At 41.0% G+C, this 20,703-nt stretch overlaps 1 protein-coding gene across 1 annotated transcript in view; it reads left to right on the top strand.

The window, feature by feature from the left end:
* The window catches only part of vermilion (Tryptophan 2,3-dioxygenase vermilion), a 236,349-nt gene that overhangs the window by 28,469 nt on the left and 187,177 nt on the right, over positions 1-20,703 (top strand). The window lies entirely within an intron of this gene.

Raw genomic sequence — 20,703 nt, 5'->3', positions numbered from 1 at the left:
ATTAATGAATTTTCTTGGGGATTACTTGAGATTGGGTGAAATTAAATTTTTTTTTCTCTCCTTCCGCGCACAAACGTGTCAAACTTTCGTTGTACGCATACAAGTTTCATAGGGTATACGGACTTGCTCGTTCGCGTAAAGTAGCGAAAAAAAGAAAGTATCGTGCGGCCGGCCACTCTTTACGCCCGTGTTAGAGCTGGTCTTCTTTTCTTGGCGAAATTACCGACACTCCCGAAGATGGGTCTGTAACCTCGCAATTTTATATCGACCCGTCGCTGCCAAACGAGAACTTTTATTCGTAGCCGCCCAAGCCACCATCACAGTTCGGCCGGGCGGTCTAATTAAACGCTGGGGAGCGCAGAGTGCATTCGTAAGTTACAACTCTCGTTTTTATTTCGCTCTACGAACTGCGCGCGATGCCGGTGTATCGCAAATGTATTTGTCGGCTATGCGAATTCATTCTAAGTTTCTCCTCGCGGACAGCGCGCTGGGAATTATTGCGCGGAAAGTTCTCTACAAGGAAAGTTGTCAAGTCCTTGCGTCATTGTTATGTATCAAGCGGCAACTTTATATCGTATTTTACTTCGGCTTCCGGCGCAGGGTGATATACCGTCTTGCCAATGGTCGTGCTACTTCCCTCGGTTGCAGGGGATGTGCGCAGTTTTATCTTTCTTATTTCGATGAAGCGCACGCGCGCGCGCGCGCACGTCTTTTGTGAAAAGAATATCCCCCCCCCCTCTCCGCCCCCTTCGACATGTCGCATTCGTATCTTATTTTGCCCGCATCGCCTCTTCGTACAAGTCGAAGACCGCCAAAAGCTTTTCCACTCCGGAATACGCTCGACTCTTCTATCTCGTAGTTACAAAACACTGCCATAGTTACAAGATAATACCTCCCTTTGCCTTTCCTTCCGCGTGCCCGCGTACCGTATTTTGCACCGCGACGTCTATAGTGGCGGTACGATCGGCCTTGAGAATAAAATACTCGCGAAAAAGAACAGGAAAACTGGCAGCAGGAAAGTAAGAGGATTCTGCATTAATGTCTCCGTGGAGGGAACGTCGCGGACTACAATTTCGTAAATTACGCTGCTTTACGCTGCAACGCGAGCTTTTGTAATATAGATAATAACAGAGCAAGAGAAATTTTTGCATCGTAGAAGAGGAAGAAAATATGTCGAGAAATAATTTTGTATATTTATCTCTCTCTCTCTCTCTCTCTCTTTCTCTTTTTCCCCGAATAGAAAGACTGGCTAAAATTATTTTTAGGCACACGTATATATTTAAATAATTCCTCGAATACGAGAAAAAAATGAAGATTACTAAATATTTCGTCGCGACTAAGCGAAATATTTTATTGATTTTCTGTGGAAAATTAAAGGAAGGAATCAAACATTTTAAATCGTCATGTAGTGCTGTACGAATTTGAGAGAGAGAGAGAGAGAGAGAGAGAAAGACAAAAGAACTTTGTGGATCTTAATTGAGATTATATGGATGACGGACCGAAAATCCGTAAAACGAACCGAAGTGTTTGCAGAGGACGGATCTAATTTCGCGTGTATCATGATGATAAACGGATCTACCTGAGAGATAGGAAGATCGAGGATGGCTCACCAGGATTCTATTAGGCTCAAGCCATCCCGCCACCTCTATCGAGTTATCCTTTCGTTAGCTCGGCCTAATCTCCCTCTTTGGTCGTCTCTCGCCACGTTCTCGGTCTTTACTTCCTATCCGTGATTCTAACCGTGATTCCTGCTATGCCTCTCCGCCCCATCTCTCTCTCCCTCTCCTTCTCCCTCCCTCTCTCTTTTTCTCTCTCTGACCTTGTGTCTGATTTCCTCGTTGGCATATTCGTGCATCTCTCACTGGCCCAATGCAAATTTCGAAAAGCCTTCGGCTCCGACTATAAATCAGGTTAACATTATCCTGGTTCGTCCGTCGGCTAACCGGAGTCGTGTGCGTTCTATGTGTATGTCACACAGAACAGATGTCGTCATTACGACGATCTCACGCTGGCCTCTTTTCCGCCCGAGTCCGCTGCGATTGCGGTCATTGCGATTATGATAACGACAACCGGATGGAATAGTCGCCTGTGGCGGTTTGACGTTCCGTCGCAGGGGATTGAAATTGTTACTCGTCCCGTCTTCCGCTGATTATCAGTCGGACATTTCAGAAAAGTGGGAAAAGGAAACTGCAATAGGGAAAATATGCGTTCAAAGAATTTGCTCGCCCGAGGCGTCACGAAAACGTTCGCTGAAACAATATCTTTTCTCTATTGCTATTTATCTTTTTGATTGCTTTAAATAGCCATGATTTTATTACGAACATTTCTTGCAGAAATAATACAATAAAAATGAGAAAATGATGAAAATAAAAATAATGAAAATAATAATTTGAAAACTCAATTTACAATTTAATAATTTACAGTTTAATATATATTTTGGATTTTCTTGTCAGACTCGATTCCAAAGGAAACACATGTATTTGCTCGCCATTTTAGTGCTATACTAGATATTTTTTTATTTAGATTTAGAATATACAGAAATCATCTTATATTTTCCAATCTCATTTCCTCCTTGTAATTTCCGATAATTCCGATTTGTCAACCGGCGAACTTGATATTCCGTCGACGCACAAAGTCAAAACCGATCTCGATCCGAAATAACCGCGTGGCGATACTCGATTATTGGAAGAAATAGCGTGAGAAGTATAGATAAAGAACGGAATATAATACAAGAAACCGGTAAGAAATTCCGCCTGGTACGAGGTATCTCTTGTTGGCTTTCGATCGACGCTGCGTTTCGTGCGAGACTATACAGCGGTGGGCGTTATCGGATCGAATTCAATTTTGGCGTAGAATAAAAGCGACGACGAATGTACGAATATTAGGTCATCCTAAGCGAGGGGCTGGCATAAAGGAACACGAGTGATAAATTTTGCAAAAACAATCAATATTACGAAGTCTGATTCCTTTAAGGATTATTCTGAATTATCGATGTTGAATTACTATTTATTTTTTTTTTTTTTTTTCAGATGAAGGCCTAACGATATTATCTAAAATTTAATTTAAAAAAACCCTAATAAAATATCGGAAACTGATCGAAATGTTGAACGTCGTATGTTATAAGTAATATTAATCGATTTGTTCGGTGCGGCAGTACTTATATACCTATAAATGTGGAAAAATGAACTGGCTTTCTGGTAAGCTTCTTACATCAAAATCTATGAGTAGAATAATAGCATAAGCTATCTTCTTTCCTTCGTCGATAAATTTTCTTTTTTTCATTCTTAAAAAAATAAAAAAAAAGTTTTGACAAGTTGTACCGCACTGTTTATAAAGCAACATCATAAATTTTATTGGTTGGATATTTAAAAAATATAAAGTTTGTTTATCTCAAAATATCTTGCTTTAGCCTTGCCGTCTCGGTTCTCAGCAAGTAATAATTATAACGCGATACGTTATGCTAGTAATTACAGCGAGAAAATAACATTTTCTAATGCGTAATTGAGATTTGAACTATCGTTATAAGTTATCGTCTATTATGCTGAAATGGCTGCTCCACGATAGCAGGCGACACTCGATTATTGGGAGAAATAGCGTGAGAAATATGAATAAAGCCGAGCATATATTGCACCACCTGTACGGTATTGTGCAACGATTCGCATGGTACTACCGGCGTATCTTGGAGTATTCGATTGTAATTAGAATTTATTGCGATCGACCCAATACACAAAAGACGCTTTACATCGATCGCCAGTTGGCGCACGAAATCGATCGCATGCAATTTATCGTAAAAAGCGTAAACGTATTAGCGGAATTTATTCGGTGGTGAATTTTCTGTCTCTTTGATCGTGCTATTCACAGACCGTAACAATTTGTGTCGATAGAATATACTTTTTTTTTCACATTGATCAACGATATTGAAAATTATTCAATTTTCATGTGAAAACCATGTTTTGACGCGCGCGCGCGTATGCGGGCGTGGAAAAGCGTCATCGCTAAAATACACGGCGGATGAATTCGGACTCCGACGCGGATATTTTCGCAGCTCATAATACACGGGCCACGATCGGCTACCTCTTCAAATTGGGCGCCCACGCCCAAAGTGGGCGATCTCGGCGTAATAACGACATCGGTCGGGCGTTACGCGATACCTACCATTGGCCTCATCGGCGGTCGAATATCGATTCCGTTGACCCGCCGTGTGCGGCTAGAAGAGAGTATTCGATGAATTCCGGGAGTGAACGGCGGAACGGTTGTAGCTGAAAATACAAGGCGCCGACGATTTTTCACGACGTCCCGACGCGTGAATTATTCATCGGTCGTGATAGGCACGAAAGTCGCGGGTCCGAGATGAAAATGTTCCGAGTGAATATAGCCCGACCGGCTCCCGAATTGTGTGTGTGTGTGTGTGTGTGTGTGTGTGTGTGTGTGTGTGTGTGTGTGTGTGTGTGTGTGTATACTTAAGATGGACAGGTTTCTGCGATGCCGGGGCGAGATTCGACCTATCTTGTCTCGCGTTATTCATCTCGCGTGTGACGTAGTAAAGTAAGTTCAATAGATTTTTTTGCGTGATAATGCGATAGCTGGCGTAGCGACGTCGTCCCCGGAAAGAAATATTATTTCGCAATATTCTTTTTTTCTATCTTGGGCTTTTATAATGAGAGAAAAATAAAGATTGATATATCCTTTCGCGGAGCCTTTCGCGGCGGTAAGAAGAATGGCGGTAACTCGTTGAGAAGGTTACATCTAAATCGATATTATCGCCCTTGTATAATTATATATTCTGCGATAAATTCCTAATTGAAATTATATACAAAAAAATTTCAATTAAATAAACTGAAAATTTCTTGTAAAAAATTTCCTGCCAAAGCTTTTCCAGCCAAGCTTTTATCATATTTGTGTTTGTCCCGCGGCGATTTTCACCATTTTATCACAAGGAGTCTCAGCGTTTGGAGGATATTTGTTGGTGGAAAGTCATTTGTTCGGGCGTGATTCGTTTATCCGCAGGAGAGACTGCGAGACGGGGGAGGGGGGGGGGTAAAGAGAGGTAAAGGGATGCAGGGGCGTTTATTTCCTCGCGTAACCTCCGTACAGACAGAGCGGACCGTTGCAGGTGGCAGATTGCGTCGCTGTGGAGTCGACGTGTCGCACCTATGAGAAATTACCCTGTGGCATGCGGTGCGGTTCTCAAGCACCTGTCTAACGACGCATTTCCATATACACGCGTGGCCCGAACACACGAAAGCTCCCTTGTGCATAACTCCGTGCCCGTGTATACAAGTCGATGCCTGCCCTCTGCAACGTGCTCGTGACAGCTCCGTGGAGCCCGAAACAAGATCCTCCTTGAGTCTAACGGCTTAAGTGCTCCTGCTACGCGCCTGTGAACACACCTTTACCTGCTTCAGGAAGCGGGTCGAGGGCAAAGGAGAGAGCCGGGAACCGAGAATGGAACCGTCTGCGATTCGGGGGGGTCTACTACTACGATCGATTATCGATAAATGCCTCGTGGAATGCTCCCCATGGTCTGATTGTTAGACGCGGCCTCTTCAGCGCCGATTAACGGCCCGGCGCTGTCGTAACCATCTTCGGCGCGAAGATAGATGCATCTTGGAAATCGTAATAAACGGCGCCGCCGAGTTCTCCTTTGGTATTTATTGCGAGCCGTCGCGCAATCAGGTTAGTAAAAGCACAAGCCTCGTTACGTTTATTGCCGCGAATGATTCCCCTTATTTACGTACAAGTGAGAGCTACACTTTCGAGTGATTCACTTAAAGGAACAATTCCTGCTACATTCAACACGAATATTCAATATACGAATATATCGAATTAATTAATTTTATGATGTAAAATTCAATTCACACGCTTGTATCGTTAGGCTCATTTATATGTACGATATTTCTTTTCGTTAACTCAAATTGAAAATTCTATTTCAAACATACGCTTGGATATATCGAAAGCTTATTGAATAATCCGTAGGATTTCCATTGAGCAATATTACAATGTAATTTACGGGTAACATGCGATCAATTATCGATAAATCGTTTCGCGGACCGTTCCCGGTGTTCCCGCGAGCGTTATGTGGATTCCTCTTAGCTTTAGGGAGTGTTAGCTAGCTGGAGGGTGCCGACATTTCACATAGCAGCCGATTGGATTCTTTCCAGTTACTTAGTACAACGCGGAAGAAAAATAGATCCTAGAGACGATTTATAGATTTTCTTTACGTCGTGAAAAATTTCATTTTTGCTGTTGCGCCGCCCAACACTCGTTTCGACCTGTTGCCTATCAAATTTTCCGTTTGATTATTTAAAAACAATAAAAGTGAAAAATTACATGTGAGAAAACTTTTATTTAAATGTAACTTTATTTCAAGGAAGGACGTAAGAGTAGTTAATGAATCACGTTTGACCGGAGGGAGCCAGTACGAATTTTCTTGAAAGTTAGCGCAAGTTACAAAAAAGTACAAAGAGACGTACATGCAAATGTGCTTTAGGGAAAACACCCCCATTGTTTGGTACAGTGATCCGTACGCGCGATAATAGGAATCTTCCTTTTTTTTCTTTACTCGACGAGTACGAATTCGCGAACGACCGAAAGGAAATGCTCCTTCTTTACTTTCGTGAAGTTGCTCTTCACCTTTCCTGTTGTTCCAACTTTGACCCAGATAGTCAACGATGCCGCTGGCGAACAAGTTCTACGAGCGAACAGAAATTGTTCCTAATTGTTAAATGCTGTTTCCCTCGATCTTTTACGTTCGTCTCGTCTTACCATCCTTAAACTGCGCCGGGCAGATAAGGCTATTTCCTTCTTAATTTCCCTCTTAAAATTCGAGGAATAGCCTTAAACGAAAATTCATGAGACTGGATGATATTCGCCAAGACAGGATAATATTCGACAGATTAGTTGTAAAAAAAAAAAATCCGCGCGTACAATCTTCGATTTTTTTTCGCTGATGTAAAAGGCTCTTTCAAGAATCCGCAAAGAAATCCGCGAGGAAGATAAATCCCCCACGATAATCCACACTGGATTGTCAAATCCTTAATCAAAATCCTTAATCAACTCCGATACGATATCAACTTTCGCGTCATAGCTGCACAATGATACGATGATATCACGCAAGACGTTAGACCCATCTGTCAGATTCGACTTGTCATGAGTTATGTCCGCCCTCATCCCTCCTTCCGCCTGCAGCGTCCACAATTCATCCACTTCCGATATCCGCGAGATTCCGCCGAGCTCTTGCCGATTCTTTTCGCCGCGGCTTTATCTCTCGCATCTCCGGCAGCTCAAGGAAAACGAGAACGAAGGATAGCATTTCGCGCCGGTAAACCAAGTGCGCGCCGGCCAATGCATGCTGATAAACCCCCCTCGGACGAATTTAAATCCCGCGATGGCGTTCGCGCGATGGTATGGTCTCTTTTCCTCCGCTCACTTTCTCTCTCCCTCTCTCTCTCTCTCTCTCTCTCTCCATCCTCGTGCTCCTCGATCTTGAATCCATCGCGTTGCAACAATTCCTCCAGCCGCATGCGGCTTAAATGTATCACGCCGGACGATTTATTAACCCATTTCACAGGCAGACATTGCGAACTTCGGAGGATTTCGGAGGATAGATACCGATAACTTTCCACGTTGGAACGAGCCATCTTCGTGCTCCTGCGCGAGCTTTCGTGATTGCGATGCCGACCATTTTCCCAGCGAGAATATTTGCAATCTGATAGATCGCCCGGTGGTACCCCCCCGACACCGAAAGAGAGACCTCGAGCATAAATAATATTTTCGTTGCGTACCTCGTGAGCCATTTTATTGAAATTGCGGACAACGCGATAAATTTCTACGGAAAATGTCCGATAGCCGCGTGTTGAGAATGGGACTTTTAGTTCGTAATTATCTCATCCCTTTCGAATTGAAAATTCACAATTATGTAATCCGAAATTTATTCGTAAGACTGACAGAAATATTAATACTTATTGCTTTTGTTTATTACCGTCCTCGTTAGCGGAGCTTGCGTCAATGAATAAAAGATTCCGCTCGTTAGAATAAAAGCGTATTAAAATATAGCAGCCGGCTATAAAAGCACTCCCGAGTAAGCGGCCCAACATAATTAATGTTACTGAAACATAATGTCCGTCCTCATTAACACAATTATTATCGAAACTTTTGAATAGCGCGAACACAGTTTTACTTGTATTAAAAAATTCTGCTCTACTTTTTCAAGACCTACATCTTCATCGTAGCAATGATGTAAACAAGTTTTTAAATTAGCCTATTATTTTTAACTTGAAAACATGATCATCGCGAAAATCTCAGTTACAAAACAGCTTGTAAAAAATTGTACTACAAGTTTTGGCTACAACTTAAAAGCAAGATTAACAAATAAAATTAAAGAAATCTGAGATGTATCTACGTACTGCGATATTTTTTTATAAGAAAAGCGAAAAAAATAATAGAGAAATATGACGAATCTCGGTACAACCTTGCGGTCCGCACAGATAGCGTAGTGGGTGTAATTTTCAGCTTGTATGCAGGTGTAAATGGAGCACGATCTCGATGCTACAAACTCGGAGTGCTACTAACCATGGAGTTTCATATAATTTTATTACTTACTTACGCGTTGTATCACTAAACCGTAGTTACATTATATTAACAGGTTTATCGGGGAAGGGGGAGATAGTTCGTCTGCCATTAGAAAATTAACAGTTTACAATCAACCTCAGGGATATTGGCCGCAAATAGGTTGATTGGATATGTAGCTCGCAATTTTTAAGGGGACCTCTTAGTTTCGATTATCGCATCGAGAATAAACAATAGCACTTACTTCCCTATTATCTGGAAGCATACTTTATACGGGCGCGCTTGCACTCTTCCTTGATTGGATGGTCATTGTCGTTAGTTTCCTTATCTTGCAGCCGACGCGACTGCGAAACAATTGTATCGGCAACGATGTGACCAACGTTCCAACTCGCGAAAACATGTAGTCTGCTTTCCTATCGCATTGTTGCATTCAGTTTCCTACGTTGTTTTCCTTGCGCGACGACGGGATAATTCACTAATGGAAGGACAACTCGCAATTACTCCGGCGTTGTCCTTATCGCCTTTTGCAGCGACACTTTCTTGAAGTGCTCATTGTTACATCTCCCCTTCCCCTCTCCCCCGTCCCCCCCCCATCCCGGCGACATATTTCGTGCACCGCTCGAAAATAACTTTATATCGGGAACCGTCGCCGCTTAATTGTATTAATTAATTAACTACGGGAACTGCCGGTGAGACCAACTTACAGGCACATTACGGTAACAAGTTTGCGGTTGTGGAAAGACGGAAGTTGCTCTAGGTCAAAGTTGAACACGAACGTGGGAACGTCGAGGCAAGCCATTCAATCCGCAAACAGGATTTATCTTCGCCCGCCCACTTGCCTCGCGTATCCCCATTTTGTCTCCCGCGCCTCTCTTTGTCTTTCCCCTGATTTCCACGTTCAACAAAGAGACAATTTCCTGATGGACGAGCATTCCCGAAATGTTTCATTGGCATCTAGCTCGCAACTTTGAACTCCTAAGTGACTCGACAAGCTGCGTTTAAAATACATAATCTCAATTTAAAATTCTCACGAAGGGATTCATCCTCCGAAGCGATATAAAAAAAAAAAAAATTGTCGAATCGTACAATTTGATTGATTATTATATTTTTATGTCCGCAGTTACGAAGCTAGAATCAAAGACATAACATTTCGGTGCAAAGTTACGCAGAGCGACGAAGAAAAGTGAGACTGATAATTCGATTCGCAAACACGATTTATTTTCTCTTACCGTTGATCTATCTTTCCTGGGTCTCTTATCCTTGAATCTTTTTGCCCTTTGATTTACTTATCACGCTAAAAGACGATTTATCGATGGACAGATTTGTCCCTTGGACGATTTTTATTTTGCTGCTTTTTCAAAGTATCGTATATCCGCGACATCGCTCACTGCTTTATAAACTTTTATTTCAAGAAACACTTATTTCTTATTAATTTTTTTATACCCACATTCTCGTAATGTCGCATACCAATTTATCAATAATATTTATCAATAATATTTAGACTTTTCTCAAATTAATTCATTCTTTTTTTACGGAATTTATCGCTATTAAAGATGAACTATTAAAGATGGACAAATCTGTTCTTTTAATTTTAAAGCAACAGCTTTACAGCGAAGCGCGCGGTGTGAACGATATAGAGATTCATTCAGTCGATTCAATCTACAAATGGGATTTATCGTCCCATCTCCTTTCTACCTTCCTCTCATCCCCGCCATAGATCTCTCCTCTTTCTCGATTTTCTTATCGCGCGGAAAGATTCTCCGATAGAGAGATTTCTCCCGAAGATTTCCAAAGTGTTTTTCTTTTTTTTCTCTCGAATTTACCGGAAATGACGCTTATCCAGAGCCCCTATTGTTCGATCTGTGTCGATTCTGCTCCACTCTCAAAAAGTTTCGATCAACATAGCAAATTGAAAGTCAAGTTTATATAATGTCTAACGTGACAAATTATTATTGAATTACAATGCCATAGAAAATCGTCGATGGCATTAACAGATTACAACGCTTTAAAGCTAAATCGATTCTCGCTGAATAATCGATCCATTATCCCAGCACGCAATATAGGTGCATCGCTTCCGGCTGTATCGATTCTACGAAGTATCCTTTGCAATGTACACACATCCTAACACTCTCTTCTAAGAGATTGCTTTCATGAATCGCGGCTTACGCGGGAGGAATTAGTCTGTAAATTATTCTTAAGTCGGAGAATTACGACCACAACCCTTTCCGCCTAAGGAATTACATTAGTAGTCGGAAGTTAACTTTCGGATCGTCTTCTAAATTAGATTTATATATTTGCGTGGGAGTTTTCTCCGTGCTGGAGTACGGTGGAATTTTCTTGATATTAACGCGCTGATGCCATCGCTTTCAGCGACAATTAACACGTTTTCGCGCTTTAATCTACCCTTCTTCTCCATCGGTTGTTTATGTTTTCGCGGATAAAATTTCTTTCAGCGACATAAAAATACGTTCTTTGCCATAAACCTTAAATATTGTCTCTCTTTCGTGGAAAAACGAGCCGTCGTTTACGCTGGTTTTATACCAAGAGGCCAGGGCGGTGGAAAAATGAAAGGATCGTAAAGTGGTGAAAACTTTATATTTCAAAGGTGTCAACAACGCTCGAGTAATGTCTGACTAACGAGAAACAACGCTTAACGGGATACCTGCGAGCCTGCACCACGATCGAGCCGTAATCGTTTTCTTGAACGACGCCATTGCCGAGAAAATACAAAGCGGGTAATGTAGAACAGCATTCAGTTGGATGGTTTCCTATGACAGGGTTAAAGAATACAGAATTTGAAGATAAAATATTTTTCATTACATGCAGTTTAGTTTGAAAGCGATGTAAGTTAGATTATTTTAACACAACATTGGATTCAAGTGAAATGTTAACACAAAATTCACGTACCTAATGTACCTATTTAGCTTGAAAATGAGTAAATGTTTCGCACAAAAAATGAGATATTACAATTGAGATAAATTACAATTTTAATGTATAAATAAATATGATTTACTTATTTTTTTAAATCTTATTTTTTTCTGTATAGTTACTTTTGTCTTAATTTGTATTTAATGCAATTGGTTGTTTTTTATTCGTAAACATAGAATATGAATGAAAAAATTCTTAGAAAAAACAATTGGTTTAAAAAAAAAGATAATTTAACTTTTTTAATATGCCTCTGCATAATTAGAAAATCAAATGAAGTTGAAATGATATATGATGAAATAATTTCAATTAAAAGACTACGCTTTCAAAGAGAAGTAGAAAGCTCCAAAGTTTAAATACGCGAAATTTTTTATACTGTGCTATGAAATACTCTCCTTTTAGTTTTTGCCATTCATAAATAATTTACTTTATACGTTCTGCTTCTATATAACCCTGTCGTATTTGCGTCATAATTCGTATATTAAACTTGCACAATCGCCACGTGTTCTACGGATTCTCTCACTTCTGGTGATTTCGTGGTTTTTAAAACGTCTTCCGTGGGCGGTGTCACCGAAATTGCTGCACTTTCTTCCGAAAGTATAAATTCATCATGAACGGCCGGAGACTCAAAATGACCAAAATTTTTGTAATGGTTGTGACCATGGTGCTCAAACATATGGTGATGATGGTCTTCATGATGCTTATGATGATGATCATGCCCATGCTTGTGGTGATGGTCCTCGTGATGCTTATGAGCTTCGTGATGCTTGTGATCATGCTTATGGTCGTGTCCCTCATGATGCTTATGTTCCTCATGGTGATGATGATGCTCATGATGATCATGATGATGCTTATGGTCATGGCCATGCTTGTGATCTTCTTTATGGTGATGACCATGCTTATGATCCTCGTGATGATGATGCTTGTGATGTTGATGGTGAGAATGATGATGATCCTCATGATGACCATGGTAATGATCCTCCTTGTGACCATGTTTATGTTCATGACCATGTTTGTGGTGATGGTCTTCATGATGGTGATGTTTATGATCTTCATGATGACCATGGTGATGATCTTCATGATGGCCATGTTTATGATCATGATGATGCTTGTGATGATGATCCTCGTGATGATGGTGTTTGTGGTCCTCGTGATGACCGTGTTTATGGTCATGTCCATGTTTGTGATGATGGTCCTCATGATGGCCATGATGATGCTCCTCGTGATGGCCATGCTTGTGCTCATGTCCATGATGATGCTTATGTTCTTCCTTGTGTGCATGTTTGTGATGTTCTTTGTGATCATGTCCATGATGATGATGATGTTTCTCAGTTTCCTTATGAGTATGATGATGATGATGTTCGTTAACGTGATGATGATCGTGGTGATGATGATGCTCGTTATGATGATGATGCTTATGATGGTGATGATGCTCAGAGTGGTGCTTATGTTCTTCGTGGTGTTCATGCTTTGAGTGGTGATGATGTCCGTGATGATGTTTATGCTCTCCATGATGTTTGTGGTCATGACCATGCTTGTGACCATGCTTGTGGTCATGACCATGCTTATGTTCATGACCATGATGATGTTTATGGTGTTCATGATGTTTATGACCATGATCCTGATGATGGTCATGATGATGGTGGTGACCATGATGATGTTTATGGTCCTCATGATGCTTATGTTCCTCGTGATGATCATGATGATGCTTATGATCGTGACCATGATGATGCTTGTGTCCATGATGATGGCCATGCTTAGCACGATGATCATGATGTGAATGATGGTCATGATGATGATCATGATGATGTCCGTGATGATGTCCGTGTTTGTGATGGAAGGAATGGGATTTATGGAACGATCTATCGAAATCATGAATTCTACGTTGCGATTCAACGATCGGTGGAGTGACGATAATGTGATTGCTCGGTGGCGAGGTCTCGGTTATCCTCGTGATGATCTGCTTCGGTTGCGGAGTGATTCGCGGAATGATGCTGGCGCCGAGACCCGTGCCAAAGGTCGTCTCGAGAAGCGGAAGCGGAGTCTGGCCATTTAATGATAACAATGACTGTGGGAAAGTTAGCCCGAAATCGCCCAGCTGTCGTTTCTTCTGGTTTCTTTCGGTCGGCACAATAATGCTCGGTAGATTCTCGGGCGCGGACGGTCGCGGCGGCTGCAATTGTCGCGGCAGCCTGATGGAGCCGACCAGTTCTTGCTTGCCCGCCGACACCTGCGGTCGAATCTCATCTCGTGTTTTAGGTTCCTGACCAGTCGCTACTGCCAGCAACAGACCGACGACCGGAAACCACGCCTAGGATGACAGACGAGCTCGGTAAATGGAACCTGTTCGTGGAACGGCGATATCTTTTGGATTGTTACTCTAGTGGCAACTTATAATTAATACTGAATATAATTATCCGTAATAATTATAATATGCATTTCAGATATAAATATTTATTCTTACAATTCTATTATAATCTTTTTTTCATATCCGAATTCAAATTGTAAGCCTCATTGTTATCTAGTCGCATTCTAAATAGATGGCCCTCTCTCAAAGAAGCGACCCGAATAATGGGCGTTTAACTTCCAATAGGTATAATAAAGCCTGTCGTATCAGGCATTCACTTTTATCGCACACACATGTACGCGTGCACGCTCGAGCGGAAGAGCTAGAGATAATATCCAGTAAATCGTCGGGGAGTCGTTTTATCGCGCTTCGGCCTTCTTGCTACGGATTCCACGCAGGAAGAAAGGGAGAGAGATCGCTCGGCTAACGAGAACCGAAATCACATCTCGAGCCGTTAGGAAAATCAGCGTGGTCAGCTGGCGGTATGTTTGCCGCAAGAAATCAATTAATCACGCTCGAATATAATCGCGCCGGTGATTTATTCGAATTTCCGGTAGGATCGACGCGCGTAGAAATTGAGAATCAACGGAAGACGCCGATATCAAATTATATTCTTGGAGATCCGCTTTTACGATTTATCCGGCCTGCAGGATCAAATTCGATCGAAATTGACGAAAAAAAAATTGAATCTATGATGCGATTTCGCGCTTTATCTTCTTTGGGTTTATTTAATTGAGCCGTTTTTCGAGCGGAATTTTTTACTTATACGCTGCACAACTGTTTTGATTTTATTTATCATTTTTATTTTTATATTTTCTATAAAAATAAAAATTACTATGGAAAATATATATTTTTCTGAATATATCTTCAAAAATTGTGTATTATATTATTTTATATGAGGTAAATTTTATTTATGATAAATTCTCAGTTTTTACACTATTAATTAAATTTAATAAATGGTCTAAAATTTCGAAAATTAGAGAGATTTATTAAATTATTTTAGAGAGATTTTTATTAAATTTTATTCAAATATAGTTATCCTCGAATGCAATTATAAATTCTATCAATAAAAATAGCCAGTGAATCTTATCCTCTCAAGTGTAATGTAAACTCTGAAAACGACTTAATATCGCGGAATGTGTGTCAATTGCAATCGAGACCCGTTCGATATAAAGAAGCTTTCGGGGAGATTATTCAATATTTTCAATCAACGCGAGACAATTAAACGTAATATCCAATTGAAATAGAAAGAGTCCTGTCACGGGAACTTCAGAAAGTCGGAATCTCGGGTTCCCCCCTTCGTCGTTGCTCTTTCCGCAATATCTCATTCCATGGCGTCGCGACACCGTCGCCTCCGCCGTCGCTAATTTCCTCGCTCCGTAGTAGCTGCAAGCTGGCGGTGGCGTCCGCGAGAAGCGCTGATATATTCTTCTTGAAATGCAAATGTTCCGGCGCTTAATAACTTGGGATTTAATCAGCGACAAAGCAATTTATACAAAAGATTCCGCCCGCCGACGTCGCTGGACGCGGCCGGCGCCGTCCGCGACGGGGATCGGAAAAGCGACGAGATGTGTTTTGTACGAGAGATGCGGGCCCGCCTCCGTCTTTCTCCATTATGAACTTTGGTCACATTTATATAGTAGTATAGGATTAACGCGACACGGAGGGAGCTTGCGAAACGTGAAAATTTCGAGGTCCATGTCGATTAATCGCATAGGTTTCATTCGGCCGCGCCGATGACGGATGTCCGAATGACTTTTATCTGTGACACGCACACGTCACAACTGTCCGCAAACTCACATTGAATATATTCGGTCTGAAATCTAGACGGATGTCAACGATAAATTTTGAGCTTTGTATCACGGCAGGAGCCACTATCAGTGGCGGTAAAAGCTGAGTAACGCGTGTATTAATCAGAGTAATGGAAAGGGTGAGCGTATGAGAGGGAGGCGGATCCTTTACCCTCCTCGAAGATGAATTATTCTTGACAAGGCCTTATTCGACGTATTATGTACGCAGGTACTTTGGGAACGATTACGAACTTCATTCACTTAGCCCTTCAGCTACTTCACCTCACGACTAAAGAGAAACGTTTCGAGGGAACTACGAGCAACTTACCCACGTAACCATGTCGGCGTTATCTCGGTGGATGCAGCCAGCGAACAACTGGATGCCAAAACTGAGTGACTACGTACTTTTATAGAGAGCACCTAACTCACGATACTTTCTTCCGTGCTAAGCACCAATGTCGTTTACGACGGGGCCTAATATTTTAATTGTCGTCATAATGTCTGCCGGACCGCGACCGGCCGCGATCGCTATTGCATTTGTTGAAATTCATTCATGCCCAATGATCGTTGCCATTCGAACCCATTTCCGCCGTGTTGGAGGAACGCTCGAGGAAACACCGATTACCTTTCGCCGGATGATACGACAATATAGGAAGATCGATTGATACATCGTAACATTTCTCCGTCCGACGCGCGACACGACATGTTTCGCCAGAGTTAACTTCATACCACGAAACACTGTTATTTTTTTCCGCATGTAAAATGTATCCGCATAATTTCTATGAATTTTTATGCACTATTTTTGCACAACGGTAATAAAGCGTACGATGGATACGTGACGTCTGAATGAGGACGCATGCGTGTATGAATAAATATGATTTTTTTGCATTTAAATTTTTTTCGGCGATATTTATTTCGCATGTAGAAAAATTTACCCCCTCGGAATAAAACGGGGTGGATTACGGTCGCGCCAATTATCTCGGTTCAAGAGGAAGTAGCGGCTGCTCTTAATTACCGGAAATAAACGACGGACGCGGAACGCGATCAGCGGCGTTTTAAGGATCCATTATTGTCGTAATCCGCCAGCAATTGTCGTAATTTTACTCGTTTCTGTAATACTAATCGAATTTTCCGCTTTCACGTCACTTTCATATCCGCCCCGTGGTCCCTTGAGGGCAATGACAGTACTCACGGTGCAAAGACTGTTCAATACGCATATTGAGCGTGCGACGCGCGATCAGCCAGAAATGAAGCAAGCGATGCGTGCGACCGAGTTAAATTAGTAACGTTTACTCAATAAGGTGAATTCTGTACTGTCTTCCTACTCTCTTATCACTCTCATTGACACGAACGATCAGGACGGCCATTAATATTAATGAATCCGATAATGTACTTGCGACGTGATGGATTAAGCAAACTTCGTCTCAAGTTATTACGGGGGTAAAATTAATTAAAAACACGTGCAGCGGCAAAATATATATTTTAAACATATATATTTTAAACATATTAATTTATTATTTCATCCTCCGGACAAAATAATATCATACAAAGAAATGTTTATTGGCATAATATTTATTGTAGTGACGTAACGTGTATTTAATATGTTATTACAGTATTTATCGGAGTTAATATGTGATAGCTCGATATCACGACATATTTGCCGCGCGGTTTATTAACGGTCCAATTAATTTATTTGTGCCAATTATCTAGCGAAACATCGTTATTAGCATCCGGATAATCCGTGTAAACGAGTTTCGCGAACAGTTTCGAGATTTCGAAAGTATTCATGGCAACGGCTACGAGCTATCGAGAGTTAAGCCGAGAGTATTAGAATTCTCTGATAGTCTAGAGATTATTGCCGGCATTCGGCGAGTGTCTCCATATCGCAGATATCGCGGTGAAGCGCCCTCGTGAAATGCCAATAAAGATAAACATCCGGCGTTTGCAACGTTATGCTCGCGCCACCAATGCGATACACACAACTCTACACTTCTCTCGTAAAACATTTATTCACCGTCGAGCTCCGAGCTCGTCAAAGTATTCATAACTCTTTGACAGTCCCCCAGTTTCATCGTTCCGCATCCGATTTTCTTCCGCCATTAACAGTCTCTGTTACGACAATTCTTTCTCCCTGACGCACCCTATTTCCCTAACTCGGAATTGTCATATGCAAATTTTTACATACGCGTTTGTCATTTTGAACGATATCAAGCTTTTAAGAACGTTCTCCTTCTATTTTTAATTAAAATCAGAATTTCATTAAGAATTTCATTAAGAAACACACGGGATTCATTTATTTCTTGCTACATGTAATACAATTTATGTCAAATCACGATAACATTTTAGAATTAAGTCCACTGATGTTTTTTTAAAATTTTTTTACATTTAATTTAAATTTAATTTTTTTACATTACATCTACATTTGAAAAAAAATTATTTTCATTCGTGATACAGTTTTCAGACATAATAATCTGCAAACTTTTGTGATCCTGGATTTCAGTTAAAAGTAATCTAAAATCTGTCGCAAGCCAATATCTATACAGCACCCCCTCGTGCGACGGTCGTAAATCTAGATTGTACACGATTTCGACTTGGCAGAAACTTCTGCGGGCTTTTAGTACATCCAGCTTCCCGATTAGGGAAACGTAATATTTGTTTAATGCGCAGCCAGAGATAGTGCCGAACGGTGAAACGAAGCGGTTCGACGCAAAGTCGAGGTAGGGGATGGCATTATTAGTCGAGCCGCAAGCTTTCCTCGTCTACCGTCTCCTCGCCATCTTCGGAGCGGTAGAATTGCCAGCGGTCTGATAATTATTTCCGCACGATTTTCCCGACGATATGGCGCCGCGTCGAAATTTAGGAAACAAACGAGATCTTCGAATCGATCGGGACGTTTAGTTACGATGTAGCGCTCTCATCACGCAATTCGGGTTGTTCTCGCGTGGCATACTTTACAATTTCCCCGTGGCAGCGGGGATAATTACAGAGCGAGTTACAACACATCGGCGGGAGAAACGTCTCGCAAATGCAACGAGAGAAATTTTTCGGCCTGACATCTTCGCCAGCGTTATCGATTTAAGCATTAGTGTCTCGTTGCCGGTAGTACAATGGTCATTTATGCGCACATCGCGCTATTAGTTTTTCCTTCTTTTTGTCTCTTTGATAATTACAACGCCGACGTGTACAACCGTGTACATAATCTGCAAGATTAATTTTCAATACTTTGTGCACAAGACATTGCCAACCCCCCCTCTCTCTCTCTCTCTCTCTCTCTCTCTCTCTCTCACACTCTCTCTCTCTCTCTCTCTCCCTTCCCGACAGCTCATTCATTTCAAACACATGATTAGTTGACTATATCGATTGTGTGTTTTTGCCTGACAATCTACGGAAAATAGAGAAAAGTCTCATTACTCAAACAACGTGCAATAATCGTAGCGATAATAATGACGGCGTCGCAATTCATGTGATATGCATCGCCGGCAATTTTGCATTTCGCAGCTTTTGAATTTTCTACGCGCGCTCCTTTTTTGTGCCCGTTATCTGTCACGTCTCGCTGATGTCCTGAATTTTTCAAGGCAGTGTCGCGTTGCAGCATCGAGCAAGATAAAAAAGTATATGCATTCTGTTGCAAAAATTAGCGGTGCATGAAGCTTGTTTTTGCGCGTTTAACAGAATTGGGTTTTTTGACATGTTATTTTCGACCGGCGGTTATTTGCCGAATGCGAATAGAAGGCAAACAATTCGGTGTGTAATTAGTCGTACTAATGAACACGCGATTTGACATAAGAATTACTATAAAGAAATTACAACATTCGCCAAAAGTCAATAAAAACTTCTGATAGATATATGTATGCAAAACGAAATATATGTATATAAAAATAAAAACGAATTATCTGTCGCGAAAGCTTTATTTATGTAATACTATGAAAATTTCAATTTTATGTTAAAGACAGACATGTAGAATATCTTTTGAGAAAAACGGAAATGAAAGTCCGGTTCGAAACAAAGACAAAATCAGTTACATGGACATTTAACTTTTTTTGTCATTGCAAATGCTTATGACTCTTGCTTATAACTCTTGAATCCTTTTAAATTAGATCCGTAGATATGATACTGTATTTTATAATAAAAGGGAAACGTTGACGCAACGTGGAATGTGTTTCATTTTTTTTTTTCACGAGAAAGCAGAAATAAAAGATAAAAATCGCTGTACTCTCGTGTCGGCCGGTGAAGGCCAGCGACCGCATTTTTATCGCAGCCGCGAATGGTCACGAATTGCAGCGACTATCGTTAAGAATACGCCATCCTGTAATGCATTGTCCGCCGCAAAGCCGCCTACTTGTTAACGCCTTCGACGGTGAGGAAGGGAAGGACGGGGAAAGAAAGCTAGCACGTGGCGAGGAATTCTGAATAATCAGCAAGAAGTCCGCTAACGAGTGCTGAAAGCACAAAGCCGGTTGCATTTGTGTTGACGAAATGGTCATAGTACAAGGATTTATGATCACCTAGAATTTCACGGTTCTTATTTCACGGAGGAAAAGAAAATAAGAAAAGTCGTTCGTCTCGCAAACAGATGAACGTATATCATATTTAATTTTATATCTTACATTAATATAAACGTAATAATTATAATATACAATAGCTACATATGTGATATAATTATTATTATTACGTTAATTACTATTATTAATTATAATTATTATAATAATAATAATTATTATTATTATTCACTGTTACTTATTAGCATCATGGTTTTATTTAAAACGTGACTCTTGTAATGGATTCCTAATTTAGGTCACTCGAGTTATTTCTAAATAAGTTAGTTATTTTAACACGTTGTTGACCGAACTGCTATCGTAGGCGACGTCGTGTATTGTCGGTGACAATCAAAGTGCTATTTTTAGCGTTTTAGCATTTGCTCATGTATTATCATTAACGTACACAGATTACCCGAGGATGGGATAAGCTGCATGATCGATACGAAGTGTAAACAAGCATAAATCAAGTTGGCCTGAAAACTTTTAGCTCTTACGTACATCAAATCAGCTTTTAGCGTGAGCGAGGAAATGTTGT

This window comes from Pogonomyrmex barbatus, unplaced genomic scaffold (assembly GCF_055798465.1).
Source record: "Pogonomyrmex barbatus isolate J1 unplaced genomic scaffold, ASM5579846v1 scaffold1, whole genome shotgun sequence".
In the NCBI taxonomy this organism is placed as follows: Eukaryota; Metazoa; Arthropoda; class Insecta; order Hymenoptera; family Formicidae; genus Pogonomyrmex; species Pogonomyrmex barbatus.
Note: the sequence above shows the minus strand (reverse complement) of the source record. Positions and strands in the feature narration are given on the sequence as shown.